This window comes from Schistocerca nitens, chromosome 6 (genome assembly GCF_023898315.1).
Source record: "Schistocerca nitens isolate TAMUIC-IGC-003100 chromosome 6, iqSchNite1.1, whole genome shotgun sequence".
Classification (NCBI taxonomy): Eukaryota; Metazoa; Arthropoda; class Insecta; order Orthoptera; family Acrididae; genus Schistocerca; species Schistocerca nitens.
The window spans coordinates 697,386,580-697,393,492 of NC_064619.1; positions in this window are offsets into that span (position 1 = coordinate 697,386,580).

Genomic DNA, 6,913 nt, shown 5'->3' on the forward strand with positions numbered 1-6,913 from the left:
GCGATTAACTTCTGTGATCTGACTGAAACCGGTGTTACCACTCTGCGGCAAGGCCGTGACCATAATAATATAAGGATATATAGTTAGATTGTGCTAATGAAATATGTTTCCACTTTCCTATTGAAGCATTCTACCTAAAAAAAAAAAGTATGGATGTCTATTAATCATTTAAGATGAAAAAAGTTTTGTATAATTGCTGCCAAGTTTTTCTTTTGTGGCAATATAAGTTCTCAAATTGCATCAGTTGTATAAAAAGCAGAAAATTTGCAATTTCCCCCTCTTGGAAAAATTTCTACTGACGCTCATCGGTGCATACGTAAACTAACGGAAAATTTGGCGCTTAGGTATCGCACCTTTGTATATGTGAATATCTTTAGGCTAGACATGCATATAATCCCCAGAAGAGGCTAAACTTCTAATAATAATTTTCAGAATGAAAATAAATAAAAATTTACTTAAGGTAGCACAGATAGTGCTGTCACATGTTTGGGTAGAAGAACAAAACTAATGAGACGGCGTATTGCACGAGGCGGAACTGCTCTCCAATAATACTGGTACTTAAAGCGCGTACACACTAGGTCAACGAAGTCCAACGAATGACAGACTCTGGATTCGCCCCAATGTTGCTGCCAACTCAGTGGCTTTCATCTCATCCTCGATAAACGAAGGGCTTGGGGCTAATCGATTCAGCCATGTGGAATCGCAGTTGGCTCTGATAACATGGCGACTTCGCTCCCGTTTTGTTTTTGTTATGAAGTAGCGTTTTAATTACTGTTTCACCTGCAGATTTTATGAGGAGAGAAGACGATTTAGCAGTCGTCCCAAGTCCAGCACTTATTTTACTGCAATAAGGTGATCACCAGAAAAAGAACAAGAAGAAACGATGCTTGTGGTCGACGCTCGTTTATAAAGCAGAGACCAGTGTGGTGAGACAAAATTAATGTCTATCTTAAAGCCGAACTGGAATATAAGCTGTTTCATGATTTTTTCCCGAATGAAAGCTACCGATTTCGAGTTGTTATTGAACTGTGTTGGCCCTAAAATTTCCAAATGTGATACCTCTTCTAGGACATGTGTATCTGCAGCAGGATGATTAATGGTGACTCCTAGTTTTGTTTCTTTCTCTTCGTCGTTCAGGGCGAAAACATGTTTTCACATCCTGCACAGTTCTTTCCTATTTGTCTCCAAGCGTCTAATCTTTTCAATTTGTTTTTATAACCACAGTTCGTAGGGACCACCAAACATGCCCGTTCATGACAAAACTTTATCACCTTTAAAGCTCTCTCCTTATTCCACTCCATACCCAAGTATTTTGAACACAATATACACATCTTTCGCGAGAGCAGGCATTGTCTGCAGGGAAGAAAGCAGCTGTGGAAACTAAGTTTTTCAGGACAGTCACAAGTCGAATGCAGTGAGTTTTATTGACGGGTTTCACTGTTTAACACCGAACTACTGTACATTAAACTGTAAACTGCAGAGTTTCTGCAGATGCTCTCGTTAGACTAAAGAGTGAAAGCGGTCAATAAAACATACTAAGTGCGTCTCGTTGCTGTCCTGAAGAACTTAAACATACATCCAGTCTAGAGACACAGAAAATCGCTACTAAACCAACGAACATTCGACCCGGCGCGCTAGGAAATAGATCCCAAGGCCAACCAGCCAGCAACTATTTGATGTTACCACCAGCAGACTGAACCGCAACCAAGGACAACCGTTTCGTTAGCTCCGATTTTACAGCTCGTACCTACTAAGCAAATATCGGCTAACGGAACGCTTGGCTGTCGTTCGTTGGCCTAGTATATACGCGCCTTTATACTAGCTAGCTCCAGGCAGCCAGCGCAGTTTGTGAATTGGCCGGGCCGAACCGCCACCTCTCCGCCCAGGCGGGAATCGGACGCAGCGCTGTGCCACCCGGGGGCAAGAAAAGGACTCAAAGGCCGCAGGATCCTTTCTGTGGCGGTTTTTGCCGCCGCCCTGAAAGGGCCCCGTAATCGGCTATTCTTGCACGGGCCGCCATTATGCGTGGCGTACTCCGCGCCTTTCCCAAAAGCGGCAGCTGTTCCGCAGGCCGCCTTTGTCCGGCCTTTATTCACGGCGACAGTAATTGTCGACCTCTGACAGATTTCACGTACAAGGCAGCGACGGGCGCCGATTTTCCCAATACGGCGTGCGGCATTATAACGCCTCTTCCTTCGGTCTCTCTTCGGGCCCATTTGTTAGGCTGGTCATCACACCTGGAATACAATTTCACTTCGTCAGGCTTGGTATGTGGAATACAAGGCACACAAGGGAACGGAACTGTAACGTTAAAGTTTCTATTGTCAAGTGTTTCCTTCCCAGCACTTTTATACTTACGGCTGTGTGAAACCAGGAAGCACTCTACAATACGAACCTAAGTTCCATACCTGGATTAGATGTTTGAAAGCCTGAGAGCGTAAATAAATTTTGTGCTAGAGTGAATAGACAAGACGGCAAGATAACGAACATAGCTTACGAACGCTGCTTTACAGTTTTTGTCGCAAACAATTATCACGCCGGATACAACACTATATACGAGGGAGAATCAAATGAAAACCTTAAATACTTTTTTCATTTTTTTTTATTAAACAGAAGTGGAACACAAGTGTACGACTTTCCGACATAGCCTCTCTATCGTTCACACACTTGCTCCAACGCATAGGAAGTTCACAGATTCCTCTGACAAGGTGAGAGTATGGCGACTGTAGTAATCAGAGTGTAGGTCGCTAGACGTGACCTCCTATGCCTCCCATCTTGCAGACACTTTGCGAAACTTTAACACTTCATGAATGATGTGATTAACCATGACTAATATTCAGATTTGTGGCTAGTTCATACACCGTCACACGGCGATTATCTAACAGGATAGCTTCATCATCGGTAATAGATTCTGGTGACGCAACGTGGTATGCCTGACCCGTGCGCTCAGCTTCTGTCACAGAAATCACACCATTTCGGAACTTTCTACTTCACTCGTATATTTGCCGCAGTGATGTACATGTTTCACCATACTGGACATTCATTTTCCGATGGATTTCGGTATGTTTCGTACATTCACTGCCCAGAAAACATATAACAGAAAAAGCTGTCCTCCCTTGGTGCACGTTGCAAATAGGGCAGTCGCCTTGAACAGGTGTTATTTCAGCGTTTCGATTGTGTGTAGTATGCTGCCGCCTGTAATGCATTCCTTACATCATAAATAACAATATTGCCAACTTACTCAACAATGGAGCGAAATGGCGATTTTTAATTACAATTTAAAGGTTGCAATGTGACTCCTCTCATACTTAGAGTCACGGGGCAAAACACTGATATTCAGATACTGCGTTTTGCATGGCCAGCGCACTGTTTCTGACGAAATAAGTAAAATCGGTAACAATGGAAAATCTTTGAGTTTCTCAGTTTGTACGTAAACTTGATATGTTTGGAGACAGTGCACTTAATATTGAATTGCGACTCCAGCTTTTCTTAGCATTGGTCCAAAACCTTGCACTTATGTTGACTGGTGCTTTTCACTGGCTTTTCATTACAACTGAGGAGAAAATTTAAAAACGGAACACTAATTACTGACGACCAACCTAACCTGAGCCAACGGACTTGCCACAATGGTAAAGCCGGCTCCCGGCAGATCACCGAAATTAAGCGCTGTTGGTCTTGGCTATTACTTGGATGGGTCTGCCGAGTGCGAGGGTTAGTCACTGGCTCTTTGTTAAGACTTGGTCTCTATGTGGGTATAATTACTTTAGAGCGAGTATATCAGGAGTTAATAACGTTTGTTGTAAAACAGTCATAGCGTTCGTCATTTCAGAACTGATTCCAAGCCTTAGCTTTTGTAATAACTGAATATTAACAACTTGGTCAGTTCAAGACTCCCTCTCACTTAGGCCAACTGACCATTTCCATTCTTCACGAACCCTGTCGCCGTACTCACATTTGGGATACGACACTACGTTCGTCCGCGAGACCCAGGAAGCAGTAGATACAGGCGCCCAGGATAGATGCCGTGTTCCTTGACTTCCAGAAGACGTTCCGCGCTGCTGGCTAACGAACAAAGTACGAGCGTACGGTATTTCAGATCAACTGTGTGATTGGATTGAAGAGTTTGTAGCCAGCAGAACACAGCACGTCATTCTCAATGGAGAGAAGTCTTCGTACGTAAAAAGAACTTCGGGAGTAGCCCAAGCGAATGTTGGAAGTCCATAACTTTTCACAATATATATATAAATTACATAGACAACGTCGGGAGTTCCTTGAGTCTTTTTTCCTTATGATGCTGTTGTACACAGAGAAGCCGCGACGGTAGAAAAGTGTAACGAAATGCAGAGGCTTGATGCTTGGTGCAGGGATGTCAATTGACCTTAAATATTTAAAAATTAGCGTACTCCGTATGCATAGACAGAAACACCCTTTATTGTACGTTTACGTGATTGGAGAACAATTATCTGAAACAGTTACTTCCATAAAATATTTAGGAGCGTGCGCATGGGGCGATTTAAAGTGGAACGAGAAGGTAAAAGTAGTCCTAGGCATCTTCATCTACATCTTCGTACATACTCCGCAAGCCACCGTATGGTGCGTGGCGGAGGGTACACTGTACCACTACTAGTCATTTTCTTTCCTGTTTCACTCGCAAACTTGGTGAGGGAAAAACGACTATCTACATACACCCGTAAGATGTAAGATTTCTAGTTTGTTTTTGGCATTCGGTGAAAGTGATGTTAGCTCTCTCTTAATTCGACGTCATACTTCATATTTGTACACTGGATGTTTTTCAACAGAAGTCTTCAATAGTCGACATGTTACGCCACAGAGGTTCTGAAGACAAGCAATGTGATCCGCCGCCGTCAGCAGTAGCGAGCATCGTCGCTGTCAGTGTAGTACTGAGTGAGAAGAACGTGAAACAGTCGAGTGTTGGTCACACCGATGAGCGGTCTGGAAATAAGTAGTAGAGGACAGACAAGCAAAGGTAGAGGCTGTTGCTTTTTGGAAATACGCTTTTATAAAGATTGATTTGAGAAGTACGCAGATATTCAGGTAATGTCTTTGCTGCGTTACTTTCTTATGTGTAATTTATCATGAGTTTGAGAAAGGCAAACTTTTAGCATAATTTTTCTTTATTGGTGCCGGTTAGTTAGTTTGATTATAAAGATGCGATTAAATAAAGTTTTCTGCTCACACGGGTTACAATCATGATTAGAGATTCACCACTCCTTTACCAATCTATTAACGAATCTCGTGGCAGAGTTATATTTTTTATAACAAGTGATTTTTGTGATAATTGTAATCATCTAGGAATCAGAGTTTCACAGTATAGATTTTGAATGCTAGTCACTTTTGACGCATTCAGTAAGTCGAATCTCTCTCACCGCCTCCTCACAAAAGTTTAATTTTGTAATTGTGTGTCGCTGCAGGGCACTTAGCGGAATATAATTGCCTGATGGGCTTACGATAGCTGCTTTTCCTTGTATTGCACTTGGCAAGTTTCTTTTCTTTCTCTCTCTCTCTCTCTCTCTCTCTAGCTCGTTAGCTGCGCACTGTATTTTAATATTCACCACTTTCGAGCAACTGCGTTTCCATTGCCACAGCGCAAGCCAGAAGAATTTGTTAGGGCCAGTTTAACATCACAAGACATTGCTTTCCAAAATTACCTTCAGCGTCAACTAAAGGTCCAGAACCACACGGCTGCTATGGTCCCAGGTTCGAATCCTGCCTCGGGCATGGATGTGTGATGTCCTTAGGTTAGTTAGGTTTACTTAGTTCTAAGTCTAGGGGACTGATGAACTCTTACGTTAAGTCCGATAGTGCTTAGAGCCATCTGAACATTTTTTTTTTTTTACAACTAAACTAAGTTTTGGTTCAGATTTCGTTTCTTACGCAGACATTCTATTTCTTATGTTGCAGTGCTACATGTTCGCGTCAGTGTTATTTAATGTTTAGAACTTTACTTAGTCGGTCAGGGTATGTAAATTTGTAGTGGACTGACAAGGCAGCCAGTCCACAGAGACGGGTAGCCGAAAGGGCACACGTACACACACGCCGACTGGCGCGAAGTCTGGAACAGGATACGTGATGAATGTGATAAAGAAAAGAACGTAGCTACTAGAACACTTAACTTTTATATCGTCCTTTGGTATACAGCATTCTTGATGATACGAGTGAGACTATCTTGAGATACATGCAATGGTACAAATGGCGCCTTGCTAGGTCGTAGCCATTAACTTAGCTGAAGGCTATTCTAACTGTCTCTCGGCAAATGAGAGAAAGGCTTCGTCAGTGTAGTCGCTAGCAACGTCGTCCGTACAACTGGGGCGAGTGCTAGTACGTCTCTCGAGACCTGCCTTGTGGTGGCACTCGGTCTGCGATCCTGACAGTGGCGACACGCGGGTCCGACATGTACTAATGGACCGCGGCCGATTTAAGCTACCACCTAGCAAGTGTGGTGTCTGGCGGTGACACCACATTCCTCCCCCGCAAATCGGCGGACGGTCGTGTGATAAGGCTTCCGCCCGCCGTGGGGAGGACCCCATGTTGACGTATGCGGTGAGGTGGGGAGCCTAACAACAGGCGAGGCTGTGCCACCCGCACCCTGCCATTCGGTCCGAGGGGAGCTAGGAAACGCCTGAAAACCTAGTCCAGGGTGCACGTCAACATGCGGTGTTTGCGCCCGTAATGAGACAGGAGGGGCCGAAGGGTCGACCTCCATGTGGTCGGGGCACCCAACGGGCGAAGACGACATCTGGTCCGGAGCGGGCAAGAGTTCCATGGCGGAGTACAGCTGGTCACGGGAAGCGATCGGCGGCGCGCGACCCAGGGAGGCGCTGGGCGGCTGCAGCGAAGCGTCCACTGCGGGCGGCGCCGGCGGGAGAACAGGCGGCGGCGGCGGCAGCGGCGC